Source organism: Myotis yumanensis, unplaced genomic scaffold, assembly GCF_028538775.1.
Source record: "Myotis yumanensis isolate MYYU_CA2020_CCGP unplaced genomic scaffold, mMyoYum1.0.hap1 SCAF_11, whole genome shotgun sequence".
Classification (NCBI taxonomy): domain Eukaryota; kingdom Metazoa; phylum Chordata; class Mammalia; order Chiroptera; family Vespertilionidae; genus Myotis; species Myotis yumanensis.
Genome location: NW_027223762.1, coordinates 41,237,941 through 41,254,250, shown reverse-complemented (window position 1 = coordinate 41,254,250; position 16,310 = coordinate 41,237,941). Strand labels below are relative to the sequence as shown.

Here is a 16,310-nt window from a genome sequence, read left to right as displayed (position 1 = left end):
GTTTTTTGAGTTGTTCAGTGTCAGGTTGGGCCAGTGCCATCTTCTGTGAGAGGCTTGTGGGAAATTTTGTAAAGGTTACTTGCTTAAAAGTCTAGGAGTTGGTGGATTCTTGAGCTTTTCTATTCCTGTGGGGTCTGGAATTTATTTTTTCCTCCATCCATGGTGGCAGTAAATAATGCCCTAAAGCCCACATAGTTTGAAAAAGTCTGGAAATACTCAGACTATTGTTTATAAAGATGTTTTTGGATTTGCAATGGTTCAGGATTCCTTTGACATTGTTAGTACAAGACTCTAAACATTTAAGAAAGGAGCCTCCAAATAGCTGAAAACAAACAAATAAAATCTTCAGAATTCTTGTTGCCCCTTCTTAACTTGATCTATTTACACTATTGCCCTGGCTTTAAAACCAGATGTGAACAGCTCAGAAAATGATTGCCTAAACAGCCATTCCCCTCAGGAACCTAAGCAAGGTTGTGTGACCCCCAGCAGAAGAAGCTGTGTGGTTCAGAGCTCAGGGTACACTGTTCCCATGGCAGTGCTTTCTAAGTTGTGATTGGTTTTGCCTCATGAAAATGAGAAACTTCTATCTGGCTAAAGTTATCCCAACACACTGGGAGAAAAATTTTGCAATATATGTAAAAGACATCCTATATAATAAAGAGCTAATATGCAAATGGTTGTCACACCCTCACGCCATCATGCCTTAACAGCTGAGATACTCAACACTGGGGAGAGAGGAATGGGGACCAGCCAGGCTGTGGCCCAGGAGAGGGACAAGCTGTCCGCCCCACAGTCCCGACCGCCAGCGGCTGGGGCAGTGGCCTGGGAGAGGGACAAGCTGCCTGACCTGTGGTCCTGGGAGCCTGCAGCTGCAGCCTGGGCAAAGCCACCCACCCACGGTCCCCTGTGGCTGTGGCTGGCCTGAGTGAAGCCAACCCAGGTCCTGGGTGCCTGCGGCTAACCAGAGGGAGGGAAGCCCAGGTCCTGGGTGCCTGCAACTGGCTGGAGGAGGGAATCCTGGGTCCTGGGTGCAGGGCGAGGCAGAGGCGGTTAGGGGCTTTCAGGCCAGCAGGGGAGCAGTTAGGGGCGATGAGGCAGGCAGGCAGAGGTGGTTAGGGGCAATAAGGCAGGCAGGCAGAGGGGTTAGGTGCGATCAGGCAGGCATGCAGGTGAGTGGTTAGGAGCCAGCAGTCCCGGATTGTGAGAGGCAGTCGGACATCCCCTGAGGGGTCCTGGATTGGAGAAGATGCAGGCCGGGCTGAGGGACACTCCCCCCCCCCCGTGCACGAATTTTGTGCACCAGGCCTCTAGTATATTATAATTTTTAAAGGGTTCCTATAAATCAATAAGGGAAAGACAACAAACCCAATAGAAAATGAGCAAACAATACAAATAGGCAGAGCAAATTGGAATTTCATCTAAAGAAATGCTTATCCTAGAGCACAGAGTTCTCTGAACAAGAATGTTCATTGTTTTGGTAAATATCCCTGAGAAGGGGATTGTGAAATACTATATGGCCATGAAAACATTGAAGTAGGTTTCTGTATCATTGAAAAAAGCAAGTTCAGAGCAATATAATAGACTGTTCCCATTTTATTTTTTAAGCACATTCCTATTTATTTGATTTGCAATGTATTCATTCTGTTATAAATTTTATTAGAGGGTTCATTTACGTTAAAAATATTTAAGACTGTATTCTAATTATATTAATAAATGAAAAGTCAACTTATGTCTTTTGTTTAGTAAGATAAAAGGTATATTCTCCCTCCTCACCCTCTTAACTTTATTTGTTTAACTCTGCATTATAATTTGTAACTTCTGATAAGGATTTAGGGACCTTTTACTATCACTCCCTCCCCAGGAACTAAAAGGACTTCTGAGGCAGACTATTGGGCCTTGTGCCTGCTGTAGTACTTTTTGGTGTGATGAACAAAGGAATTCAAAGCTCAGAATTCTTCTTTCCCTTCTCATTGTTATTTACAGCCTTGTGGAGCCTCTGTGCCTCCTGCCTCTGATGCAGTGGGAGGGGCTGGGTCTTCCTCTGTTTGCTCCTTCCCCTTAGAAACCAAAGGAAATTTTACTAGAGTGGCTCCAGAAGGCAAGGCTTAGAGCTGGCCTAGGCCTTGGGAGGAAACATGCTCCTTGCGTTTATCCTTTCCTTTCCTTTAGAGAAGCCTCTCAGCTGCTTTAAGCTTTGTCTCAGGTCAGGCCCCCACCAACCTAGATGAAAAGAGTCCTTGAAGCTAACACCTTAGTTTTGCCTATTTCACTGGGGTTTGAGGCTTTAGAACTCTAGCCTGGAAACAGGAGGACATAAACCCCTTTGTCTTTGAAAGACAGGTAATGCCTTTGGGACAGAAGCATTGCTTTCCTTAGACACATTCCCAGTGTCAGCGGACCCCAGTATGGGTATATGTGAATTGTTTTGGACTTGTAACACAGGCTTTTCTCTGAGCTGGACAGTTTACATTGAGTGGTGTAATACAGCAACCTCATTTTATTGTACTTCTCTTTGTTGCGCTTTGCAGATAATTTCATTTTCATCAACATGGAGGCAACAAAAAGATTATGACTCACTAAAGGCTCAGATGATGTTTAGCATTTTTAGCAATAAAGTCTTTTTTTAAAAAATTGATTTCAGAGAGAGGAAGGGAGAGGGAGAGAGAGATAGAAACATTGATGAGAGAGAAACATTTATTGGCTGCCTCCTGTACATCCCCTACTGGGGATCAAACCTACAACCCGGGTATGTGCTCTTACCAGGAATTGAACTGGCGACCTCCTGATGCATGGGATGATGCTCAATCAAATGAGCCACACTGGCTGGGCAATAAAGTCTTTTTTAATTAAGGTATGTACATTGCTTATTTTTTTATTGAGGCACAATTGACTTATAACATTATATTAGTTTCAGGTGTACATAATAATGATTTAATATTTGTGTATATTGCAAAACAATCACCACAATAAGCCTAGTTAACATTTGTCACTGTATATAGTTACAAAAATGTTTTCTCTTGTAATGAGAACTTTTAAGACTTACAATCATACTAACTTTTAAATATGCAATACAATATTATTAACTATAGTCACCATGCTGTACATCACATCCCCATGACTTACTTATTTTATAACTGGAATTTTATATTTTTTGATCACCTTTATCCATTTTGTCCACTCCCTACCCCTATTTTTGGTAACCAATCTGTTCTTTGCATCTAAGAGATTGGTTTTTGTTTTGTTTTTAGATCCCACATAAAAGTGAAGTCATACAGCATTTGTCATTTTTTTTTTTTGGTATTTTTCTTTTGTCTTTTTTTTGGTTTGTTTTTCTTTTCTTTTTTTTTGTTTTTGTTTGGGCAGCATTTGTCTTTTTCTGTCCTACTTATGTGGCTTAACATAATGCACTCATGGTCTTTCAGTGTTGTCACAATGACTGAATAATATTTTATGGCTGAATACTATTTTATATCTATTATATTATATCTATTATATTATACTAGAGGCTCGGTGCACTGATTCGTGCACCGGTGGGGTCCCTTGGCCTGGCCTGTGGGATTCAAGCCGAAACTGACTCTCCTACATCCCCTGAGGGGTCCTGGATTGTGAAAGAGTGGTTCTCAGGTGATGCACCCCAGAATCGGGCTCCCTCCTCTCTGTTTCTGGGTGCGTCACCTGAGAAGCGCAGCTGCCAAGTCACTGCAGCTTGGCAGCTCTTGCATTGAGCGTCTGCACCCTGGTGGTCAGTGCGCATCATAGCTACCGGTCGAACGGTCGCTTAGGCTTTTATATATATAGATATAGATTACATTATACATCTATATTTCTGTCTATATCTGTATCTCTCAAATTTTCTTTGTCCACTCATCTAATGATGGACACTTAGGTTGCTTCTATATCTTGGCTATTGTAAATAATGTTGCAATAAATCTTTTCAAGTTAGTATTTGTGCAAATATCTTTTCAAGTTAGTATTTGTGCTTTCTTGGAATAAGTACCCAGAAGTGGAATTGCTGGATCCATTCATTCTTTTTTTTTTTTTTTTCAATTACAGTTTGCATTCAGCATTATTTTGTATGTTTCAGGTGTACAGCATAGTGGTTAGGCAATCATTACTTTATAAAGTGTTCCCCCCAATGTTTCAGGTATACACCTGGCACTATACATAGTTATTACAATATTGTTGACCATGTACATTGTTTTCTAGACATAATATTATTGCACACTTAGACTACAGTTTAGTTTAAACATAACTTTTATGTATACTACAAAGCCCCCAAATTCGTGTGTCTTGCTTTATTGTGATATTCATTTTATTGTGGTGGTCTGGAACTGAACCTGTAATATCTCTGAGGTATGCGTGTAGAAACTGATTTAAAATCAAAACTGACTATAGCTAAGTCTGTTCTAAAGAGGAGTGGCATAATTCATATTTACAGAGGAAAGAATCATTCCATTTGCATCATCACCTCCCATACACATATAGTTAATGGTGGTAGTGAGAGAGGGAAAATTCAAAACCTCTTTTTGTTCCTCAGTCTAGTCTGGGGTGGAACCTGGAGTGGATGGTTCATAATGGGGCTGACTCCAGCTCTGATGGCATTGGAGTTCAGAGGAAGGGGGATGGAGAGCTAAGTTACTCTGAGTAATATAAGGGGAGCTTAATTTCCTGAGGGAAGGAGAGACCCCTTCTAAATATGAGAAATATCTGGAAGGGTGAAGGTGCCCAGCAGCATGGAATATAAAACCCCTCTGTTTCTTCATAACTTTAGGATCATCTGATGAACACAATGTTTTGAGTGAGTTTGTATATGTGTATTTTTTCCTTTTTGGTAAAGCATGGGACAGCTCGAACAGAGGTAAGAGACCAGCCTTAGAAGGTGAAATGTGAATGAGATCCCAAGTCCAGAAGGAACTGGAATCAGAGCCAAAAGGGATTGTTAAGAGCATTAGCTGCTGGGAATTGTAGAAATTGTGGGACAGTGATTTGGACTTCACGAAAATTTGGAATGGCGGATCCAGGCAGCTTCTAAAACATGCCCAAGGACAGGTGGTTCCAATTGATATATCATTGCTATAGTGCTGTGTACCATATAGAATGTTTAAGTGATTTCCCCTACTCCCCTTCTCAGGATCCTTCTTATGGACATCTGTTTATTGGGTGCTTTATGAACTATCCTAATATTCCTGTATGTTGAAAGCCATTTTCAGTTCAGACTCCAGAAGGAAAGTAAAATTTTCCAACAAAGGACTTGTCATTCCCTCCTCTCTCTATAATTTGCACAGACCCTGTGGACGCTTGCCAAAGAGCCAAAGAACTGTAGCCTCTTTTAGCCAGTGCTGAGTAGGGCACATCATTTTGGAGTGAAGGGAGGTGGGAAAAGTCTTCCACAAAGCCTTAGGACTTGAAGACTGTTCTGAGCAAGTATTTAAGCAAGTATTAAGACTCTAGTGAGTGCTCTAAAGCAAGAAGCCAACGTCCCCGAGCAGCTGGAGTGGGACTAGGGCAAATCCAGACAGTGCCACACTGTACAGCACTCTTGCCCATTCCTTAGGGAGGAAGAATCTATTGGATAGTCTTAACATCCACTGTAATTCCAACGTTTGAGGACAGTGGGGATCAGTGGCTTTGACTGTCCGGCATGGATTCTCCCTTTATAGGTCTGAGTACCTTAGTTTTCCTTTGGGAGACCACCCCCTTCCCCATTCTCAGACTGGATTCAAGTTCATCCCTTGGCTCTTGATGGAGGACACATGACTATGCCAATCAGAGAACAGCAGTTGGAATGGGCATGGTCTCAAATCCAGACCAATCAGCACTCTAAACTTTCGTTGGAACTATTAACAGGTAAATTCTCATTTCTTTTACAACTGGGTTGCCAAGCCTGTAGTTTGTACATAACTCTGAGGCTGCTGGTAACCGTCTTGCCACCCCAGGTGGAGTGCTGAGACCAACACATGAAAGCTGAGCTGTGAGATGGAGAGAGATGGAGACTAGATGACATCTTTTGAGCACCTGGATCTAACCATGCCTTAAGCTAATCTAATGCTGGCATTTCATTTTACATGGGCCCCAGCTTTCCTTTTTTTCTTTTCTCTCTTTTGAAACTTTGATTTAGATTTTTGTAACCTGCAGCCAGTATAGTCTTAACTTATGGTATGAATTGTATATAATTCTCATTATAAATTGTGATCTGGCCTTTAATTTTTAATTTTCTTTTTTTTAACTTTTATGTATAAAGAGATAGCATTCTGTCATAAGGTAGATGTCTTAGTCCAATTTAATGAAGCCTATGTCCTTCACTTGATGGAAACACTGGCAGCACATGTTGAGGCCGTATTTCAGATCAGACTGTGGCCGTTTGAGCAGACATGGCAAGAACGAGAACGCTGGCTGAATTTCTTCAGATGGCTCCAGTAGAGTTGCTCTCTCTGTAGCAACGACACAAAAGGAAAGGTGATCTGGCCTTTTTCAACAGATCCTTTTGTCTTAAAGTGCTGAATTGTCCATTTGCTATATGAATCAAATGAGACTGTACATATAAAGAACCTAGCATTATCCTCTGTACATAGGGGGGAGAGGGGAACAGTAAATATTAACTACAGGGAGCAAGGCAAGAGGGAGGATGGGGAAGTGAAAGAAGAGGAGGTACTGAAAAAAGAACCCTGAAGTGCCTAGGGTAATCTTCTAAGAAACCTCAGGCCCTATCAGGCCTCCTGTTCTACATATCCCTAGTGCCCTGTGTTTTTCCCTCGTAACCCTTCAGCATGTAGGGTTAATAGTGATATGTTTATGTAATATTTTGATTGTCTCCCTCACTGACCTGGCAGTTCCACCAGGGCAGTGATTTTGCTCACTGTTATATCCCCTGCAGAGTCCAGTGTGTGGCATTCAGCAAACATTTATTGAATGAATCATCACATATAGTTAAGTTACCCAAATTGGACTCACCCTCCTTGATTATTTATTGGGGATAGGATTGTGGCAGAATTGGCAAAGTCAGGGAAAGCTGTTTCTATCCCCTCTGTATCTTCTATACTACCCACACCTCCCATACACATACAGAAAATTTTGTCTTAATGAGATCATTTTGATTTGGTTGTGAAACCCTTACCAAACCTATAGTTCTTATATTTTTATTGGAATATTTTATTGAAGAATTAAATAGTGTGGATGTTGGCCTAATATGTGGAAAGCCCTGTAGAGGAGTGGGTCAGGTCTCTGTGATAAACAAGCAGCCTTCCTTGCTCCTCTGTCTTTATTAAATCATCTATTTAACTGCAATAGTTTCCTTTCACTCAGGCTTGTTTAGGAGTGTATTGGAGGCTATAGGACAGTGGTTCTCAGCCTTCTGGCCTTTTAAATACAGTTCCTCATGTTGTGACCCAACCATAATATTATTTTCGTTGCTACTTCATAACTGTAATGTTGCTACTGCTATGAATCGTAATGAAAATATCTGATATTCAGGATGGTCTTAGGCGACCCCTGTGAAAGGGTCGTTCTACCACCAAAGGGGTCGCGACCCACAGGTTGAGAACCGCTGCTATAGGAAGACCTGGGAAGTTGATGAGGGAAAGATCCTGGATGCTAGAGACTACTCTAAAGCAAGAAATAAAAGCAGTAAAAGGTAGCCGCTGGGAGGGGGTGGTAACCTGAAGCTCACTCCAGGAACCCTGAGTCTGGGTCCAGAGAAAACTCTCAGTGCACCACCCCACCCCCTGCCTTGCCATTCAGAGCTTCCTCCCAGCCGAGGCTGCAGCTCATCCCCTCCCCCAGCCGGCTTTCCTTGAGGTGGGGAGAGTGTTTCCCAGGGCCCATGTGACTTACACTGGCAAGTGACGATTACAGGCGGTTTACCAGTCAGTAAAACTGCCAAAGGCTTTGTGCTGTAATAATCTTTTTCCTGTTTAAAACTCTGGGGATTTTCTACTGTTGCCAGTAGTTTTTCAAGTCAGCAATTACGGTATAGATTATGTAATCGCTGGGTATTAAAAATAGAAAACACCAGAGTTTGCATCTATTTTAACCAAATCAAAACAGAGCAGAGGGAGAGGAAAGGAGGCGAGGGAGGGACCAGAGGAGGAGGGAAAAAGATTACGTGACAAAAAGCAGTGAGATTGCATCATGTGACTGGGACAATCCAGCCCACAATTTACTCTGCCCTTTTCCTGCCATTCTTGGCCAAAGGGACTGCATTCCCATCCTCCAGGGAGGGGACCCTGAGGAGATTTCTGAGGATTCAAGATCCTTGTGGATATTTCCCAGCTCAGCCTTGAGGTGTTTACCTGCCTCTGACAAGCAAAATGACTAAGGGAGAGGGTATTGAATTTGACCTACTCCCTGCTTGTGTTTTGATTTCCATGGTCTTGGTGCTCAGCTTGTTTCTTTTGTTGAAGATGTAGAGTCAAAGGGTGTTTTATGGGCCAGTCTTTAGCATCCCAAATCTCTGTCAGTTCCTTGCCAAAGCCACCCCAAATATCCTATATAATAAAAGTGTAGTGTGCAAATTGTCCCCTGGTAGTCCTGGAGTTTGACCAGGGGTCAGGGCTGGCCGGGAGAAGGAAGGGAGTACCCGGCTGGCAGCCACTAGGGACCCTACCTGTGCACGAATTTCGTGTACTGGGCCTCTAGTTCAATATAATTGAAAACCATGTATGCACTATGAAAACACAGCTTTAATATAGATACTTCCAACCCTCCCACTTTCTTACTCCTGCCCTCTGCCCACTGGGTTGTCACCTCTGAGCTTCTCATCTAGGAATTCCAGGCTACCACTGGTTTGTTTTTGTGTGATTTTTTTCACTAATCCCACCCCCAACCCTGAGTTAAATGATCTTTGTGTTTTTTTAGAGACCTAGTGAGTAATGTTACAGACCCTCTAAAGGTGAAATTTTGAGTGTCAGGTGGGTCTGGAATAGGAGTGATATATTTGGAAGGAGGATTTAAAAAAATTTTTATTGATTTTGAGAGAGAGAGACGGGGGGGGGGGGTGTGGAAGGGAGAGAAAGAGAGAGAAACATAGATGTGAGAGAGAAACATTGATTGGCTACGTGGTGTACACACCAAACTATACCTGGGCATGTGCCCTGACTGTGAATCGAACCTGCCACCCTTTGGTATACAGGACAACACTCCAACCAACTGAGCCACACTGGCCAGGGCTTGGAAGGAGGATTTCTAAGAGCCTGACAGATCACATCAAAATACACCAGGCTTCCTATTATGTCACCGTCCCCTTCCTGGATACAGAGGATCCCAGAGAGGAAGGATTTGAATTAATCACTTATAGCCCTGAGTCTACATAGAGCCCATGCTAAAAGCACCCAACTTTGTAAGGTCTCCGGTGGCAGGGAGTGGTGAGTACTTCAAAGAAGCTCATTGTTTCCAAAGATAGAACCCAAATGGGTTCAGAGGGGTTAGGGAGAGAGACCTGAAAGATCTAAATCGTCAATATAATCAGTTGCAGGCAATATTAGAAAGTTTTCTCCTCATTATTACTTCCATCCACTCCCAAACCTACCCTATCACACTTGATTCTCAGCCTTCATCTGTACTGGGGTGAAAAAGAGTGACAGCAGCTCAGAGTAATACTGGTCCCAGCTCTTTCCTGCTTCACCCAGCACTGCCCAAACTAGTGGAAGTTCAGTGAAAGGAAGAGAGCTCTAATTTTGGGATTTTAGATGTCATTTCACTAGATAGGGGGAATCTGGGAACCCTCCTTAGGGCTTTAAATCATCGTGTCAGCCTAAGTTGGGAAGTGCCATGACATCAAACCTCTTTCTTACTCTTGGAGGTTTCAGTTCTCTGATGCTGGGTTTCTAGCCACATTCTCAACATTGACACTTGTCCTGGCCTTTAATGTCGTCACTGTCATTGCAGCATCAGTTTTATTGTTTTCTGGACAAGCTGGATACTTTAGACCAGGTAGTCAGCAGAACTTGGAAGTCACAGTGAGTATCTGCCTTCCACATCCCATCCCCCCTGGATTAAAACCCCAGGCTGCTGATTCCAATCTGATTTTTATTTACTGGTATTAGGCAAGGCACAAACCTGTTTCCTCCCCATAAATCCTAACTGATAAAAAATGGCTCCACCTGCCTTACTTCATTGGCTATTGTGTCAAATTAGATATGGAATGTGAAGAAGATAAGACCTGAATGCCCATTCAGCCCTCTGTCCCTAGTCTTTCTTCTCCCACAGGTGGCAGTAGAGGGGATTGTGGATGAACCCAGCCTTGCCTGGTAGGACCACTTACCAAGCCTTGGCCCTTAAATTAGGAACATTATTTTGAAGGGAAGAAAAGAGTCTTATTCTCTCTTTAGTTCACTGTGCCTGCTGTCTTTTTTTTTTTTTTTTTTTTTTTTTGCCTGCTGTCTTATCTCTTCTTCAGCTAAGTTTATTTATGTGGTCTGTAGCTATAGATATTACAAATATGGAAATAAAAGAAACAGAGGTTTTAAAAGTATTTATTATTTTAAAATAAACAAGAAATAAATCCTTTACACGATAATGTGATTTTTTTTTTATTCCCTGCCCTTGACAATCCCCTGCCCTCCCTTACCCCCCAGTGTCTTATGTCCATTAGTTATGCTTATATTCATGCATACAAGTCCTTCGGTTGATCTCTTACCCCCCTCCCTCCTGCCCCCCAACCCTCCCTGGTCTTCCCACTGCAGTTTGACAATCAGTTTCGATAATGTGATTTTTATAAAAATATGTTTTCTAAAAATAAAAAAATTAGAAAAGAGTCATATTGTTTTACAGTTTTGCAAATCTCTTTAATGACTAGCTTAAGAGAAGATAGCTGGATTCTCATATCTGCTTCTGTATTCAGATATTGCAATACGTTTCTTTGGTTGGAGTAGATGAACAAAATCTAGCTTCATACAGATTTGTGGTTGGAAAAAGTAGGAGTATTTTAATAGCCTTTTCAGATCATTGTGGCTATCATTGATATGCCACCAAAATTGGACAAAGCCAGCTTCTGAAAGATTAGTTTGCAGTGTGGAATCTGAAGCCACATCAATGAACTAACTCCTCATAGTCAGCTATATTAAACTCTCTTGGTCTGTCTTACACCTTGAGTAGGTCTTTTATTCATGTCTGATTTTATAACATCATGCATTGGTTATTTGGAAAACAATGACTCAGTGAGTTACACAGACCTTTGAAAGTGGACACATTTCATTCCACAATATCAGATTTTATTTATTTATTTTTTTGGCCCTGAGTGTGGGTTTCTTTTTCCTGTTGATTAAGTTCTTTCCATTTGTCGTTATTATATGTTTATCTCAGGTTTGTTAATATCACCACTGGTTTAATCAGCAAAGTCTTTAGGTGTTGGGAAGCAGTCAAGCTCCTGGTGTGGATATGTTTTCATTTTTTAATATATATATATTTTTTATTAATTTATTTTTTATTTTTGTTGATTTCGGAGAGGAAGGGAGAGGGAGAGAGATAGAAACATCAATGATGACAGTATATCACTGATCAGTTGCCTCTTGTACGCCCCCTACTGGGGATCAAGCCCGAAACCAGGGCATGTGCCTTGACCAGGAATTGAACTGTGACTTCCTGGTTCATAGGTCGGTGTTCAATCACTGAGCCACACCGGCTGGCGATACAAGTTTTCTAAAATTCTAGTTTTCACTTGACAGCTCAAATTTTATCATTGGCAAAAATTACTACCAGTTGTTTTACTTAATGTGACAAGCTCACTTCATTCATTTTCAAGAAAATGTCTTCCAAATACCTAACTCTGAATAATCAGTTTGTCAGTTGTTCTAACAAAAATGATGTTCCACAACAAAAGCAGGTAGTTCAGCTTTCAGTGCAGTCAATCACATAAATGTGTCCATTACTTCAGTATGCAGCAGAAGTGCTTTATGTACAGATGTTAACAAGATCTATACTCAAGGGTAATGTTTTAATTAATAATTATTACTCCATCATGGACATTCTTATATGGAGCTGGACTTGTTGTTAAGCCTTAAGTGCATGGGTGGTGAAGAATATGACTTCGTTGATTTGTGTTAAGGCTCCTACAGTTTTACCCACTGTTGCTTTTGCATTATCAGTGCAAATGTCAACACAGTGAATACTGCAAAAAAAAATCTTGGTATTATTATAAAAATGTTCCTCATCTCTTGAACACCCTGGAAAGGTCTTGGAGACTCCCAGGAGTCCAGCAATCATAATTTGAGAGCCACTGATCACTGTGACCATGGGTAATAATGGCTCGTGGCCTTGAACACCTCAGTTAGCCTCCCTGCACCTTAGTTTTCTTAAGTTTAAGGAGAGCCTGGGTGGGCTCTTAGTTTGTCTGCACTATAGAGCCATGTTTGCTACTCCTCGACGCTACTTCTCCCCTAGCAGCTGTAGTACTCTTCTTTTCTCCCTCCCTCTCTAATGTCTCCTTTCCCTTCGTAGTTCCTCTCAGCCCACCTCCTACAGGTGGGTGTCCTCCTTGTTGTTTCACCTCCTCCTTTACTCCCTTGGTGATCTTATCCCTTCCTTGGTCTTTAGCCATCCCCTACAGGATGACAGCTCCCAAATCTTCACTTTCAGATCAGATATCTGTCCCAGGCATCTGATCCAATTCTATGATTCCACCTGCCCCCCAGACTTCTCCATTTGTGTCCTTACCTGTATGTCTAAACTGATTTAATCATCTTCCCCCACACATTTCCTCCTCCAGACTAGCCAGTTGTGGTTAATCCATCATCCACCCAACTGCTTATGCCAAAAGCCCAGGAGCCCTCCGTCCCTTCACTCATCTAATCACCCAGGCCTATCATTTTTGCCTCCTAAATATTTTCCCAATCTCTCCCTGCTTTCCAGCTCTGTCACCACTACTTCAGATCAGGCCCTCATCATTACTTACCCAGACCATTACAAGAGGCTCCTCCTTGGCCCCCTTTCCCCTTTCCAACCTATACTGTATAGCTCAGGCTAGAAACTACAAGAGTTATCTTCTCACAGTTGTTTTTCCCCCCACTAAATAAATACATATTGGCCCAGCAGGCATGGCTTAGTAGTTGAGAGTTGACCTATGAACCAGGAAGTCATGGTTCGATTCTTAGGCACATGCCTGGGTTGTGGGCTCGATCCCCAGCGTGGGGCATGTGGGAGGCAGCTGCTCAATGATTCTCTCTCACCATTGGTGTTTCTACCTCTCTCTCTCTCTCTCTCTGAAATAAAAACATATTTAAAAATACATATTGAGCGCTTATCATGTCAGACACTATGCAGAGTGCAGGGGATATAGCAAAGAACAAATAGCCAGTCCCTGGCCTCCACCATTCACAGCATACAAAGGGAGAGAAAAAGTACAGGCCACAGGTAATCAAGACAGTGTGATAGGAGTGCTTGAGAACCCCTAGAAACCCTAGCTAAGAGGAGCTGAGCCTGAGGGGTGGTCAGGGAACACTTCCTGGAGGAAGCAACACTGTGAAACTGCTCACTGGGTAGGAATTAGCTAGGAGTGGTGGGAGTGTGTGGTGTGAAAAGCTTTCCTGGTAAGTTGATTATCTCATTTCCCCGCTTAAAGCCCTCTTCTGGGCTTCACCACTGCCTGTAGGATGAAGTCCAGGCCCATACATGTAATACTACTGTTGTGGCCTTATCTACCATTCCCCTGTATTCAGCCTGAGCTGCTTTCAGTTCCCCCAAACCTCGCTCACTCCCTCACAGCTCCAGGCCTTTGTATACGTGGTTCCTCATCTCCTCCACCCTTCCCACCCACTGGATTACCAGGCAGCTGACTCAGGAGACCTTCCCTGACCCTCCCATGTAGACTTTGTGGCTCCCTGTCCTGTACTCCCCACCTGTGCATACACTTGGACTCCTGTGCACTCTGACATCATTAGAGCTCATTCACATGTGCCTCTGACTTTGGCTTCTACTTCCAATGCAGGTCCTGCCTAGTTCCCACCCCCTCACCCCATGAGCATTTTGGGCGTCCTCAGAGTGTGTGTCTCCCATGTGCTGGTGGATAAGGCTAGACAGTTACCACCCCCAAACCTCCAGCTATCTTTTCCCCTTCTCTGCTCTGTAACCTCCCTTTGCCCCTGCCACACCTGATGGCAATATCAGTTCTGCTGGACATTGCCACACCCATTAGGCACCCCACACCTACTGGGAACGACTGACACTCCTGTTGGCATGAGATCAGCCGTTCCACTGTAAGAGCAAGGCTATGGGGCTGATGCTATCCTCATTGCCTTATACAGCCATAGTGTATGGCCCCACAGATATGTCTGAATCATAAATACCACTCTAACTCAGAATTATCTCCTTTCCACTGAGCAAAGCTTTGTCTCTGGGGTAGTTCATGGTATCAGTCTCCTTCTCTTAGAAAGTGTTCTTTCCTAACAGGCCTCTTAGCCCCTCATGCAAATATACTTCCCAAGGTTCTGCCCACCAGAGGACCAGATAGGTGTGACCTGCATCAGCCTTCATCTCTAGCCTGGAGGCAAAAGATATATGGGTATTTATTTTTAAAAGTAGATTATATAGGGTGTCCCAAAGTTCACGCAAGAAGTAATTTTGATAGAAAACACAGGTTTATAATTAAAAATTGTAACTTCTTTATTGATTCATAAAGTATACAGTATAGGGTTATGTATGGAATAGCACATCGGGTAAATGGCCTTCACGGCTTTGCTGGCACATACACAAAGCCGTGGTCTTCATTGGTCTTCATTGTCCCTGCTCCTGGGCCATAATTGGTACTTGGTAATGCTTTTCAAATTGAAGGGATTGAAATCAAAGGGCAACAGATATTAGAATCTGATTCAATAAACCAAGTAAAATTAGGCTTTTATTTTTGTTGTTGTTGTTAATGCTCACGCAAAATTCAAATCTTGCGTGAATTTTGGGACACCCTATGTAAGCAATATTGGTTATAGCTTCATCACTTAAAAATCCAAACAGTTAAAAATCCCCTTGCATCCCTCCCCTTATCCTAAAGCTTACCCTGCTGGTAGGCACTGTTAAATATTTGGTAGAAATGGCCAGACTTTTGCTCTGCATTTACACACATATGTGTGGCTGGCATAATATTTGAGAAATTAATCTCCACCCCCTCCCTAGATTTCCCCCTTTCCACTCTCAGGATTATGGAACTCATTTCCTCCTGAGCTAGCTCCCCAGATTAGAAAATGGAATCCACTTTCAGGTGTCTTTGGCTTTGTGTGCCCAAAGTTTACTCACTTAAGGGAAACTTCGGGATTTGAGGAATAGCTCATCAAAGAAAAAGGATTCTCTTGCAGAGACTGGATGTCTTGACTAGAAACAAGATGGAAGAAGGAGTTCACCTGGAGTGGAAAGACCCCCAACCCTTTGAAGCCCTCCCCACCCAGACTGGCTGGGGGCAGGAAAGACAGGGGAGGAAGATCTGTGATCTCTATCCTGACTTTTATCAGCTTACCTGGGCAGGCAGGAGTAAGACCCCAGGGAATGGTGGCTACGTTGTTGGGCAAGCTGTGGAGAGACATGTGATCTTGTCCAAGATTCCTGGCTGCCCACACGTGGCACAAAGCAGCAGAGGCTACTAGACCTGGCTTCAGCCAACTTCACAGCCACTTCCTCTTGTCCTGTGCCTGGCACTTCTCAGTGTTCTGGAAGACTTGTACACACCTGGAATTAAGTTTCCTGTTGGCAGGATGGAAGCTTAACATAAACATTGAGTTGACTTATAGAAACTAACATTTAGTTTCTTGCATACCTAAATTTGTGAACTGCAGTTTGTACTGTTCATGTTTGCCACGTTTGAAAAAAATTCATGATATATTTAAAAAATGTTCCCATAGCTGTAGATACAGATTTATGTTATTCTTAAAATTTTTTAAAATACATGCTCGTAGTAGGAAATTCTAATAGTACTAAAGGAGAAGGCAAAAGTTTTCAGTCTATTCCCACTTTCTAGATGTAACTATTGCTAACAGCTCCTTGAGAGTTCTAGAAATTTGTTATTCAGATAAAGACATGTATCTATTCTACATAGCTCTTTTTAGATACAAATACTCTCCAGCTGTATATACTTATCTGCAACCTATTTGCTTCTTTAACATTTGACCTTATTATTAAATAAATTGCATTGTTTAAAGTAGATATAGTCCTACTTCATTTCTTTCAGTGATGCTCAGTATTCCATAGAATAGATGTGTCACATGTATTTAACTAGGTGATTGGCCCAGATTTTTAGCTATTATCAATTAAGGGCACAATGAACATAATAATAGCTAGCATTTATTGGCCACAGACATCTTTCTTTGCATATAGTCAGTCACAGAAGCCTTGTAACA

At 42.4% G+C, this 16,310-nt stretch overlaps 1 protein-coding gene and 1 pseudogene across 1 annotated transcript in view; one reads left to right on the top strand and one right to left on the bottom strand.

The window, feature by feature from the left end:
• The window catches only part of ASPRV1 (aspartic peptidase retroviral like 1), a 116,173-nt gene that overhangs the window by 52,677 nt on the left and 47,186 nt on the right, over positions 1-16,310 (top strand).
• On the bottom strand, positions 6,271-8,655 carry LOC139019226 (small ribosomal subunit protein uS14-like; annotated as a pseudogene).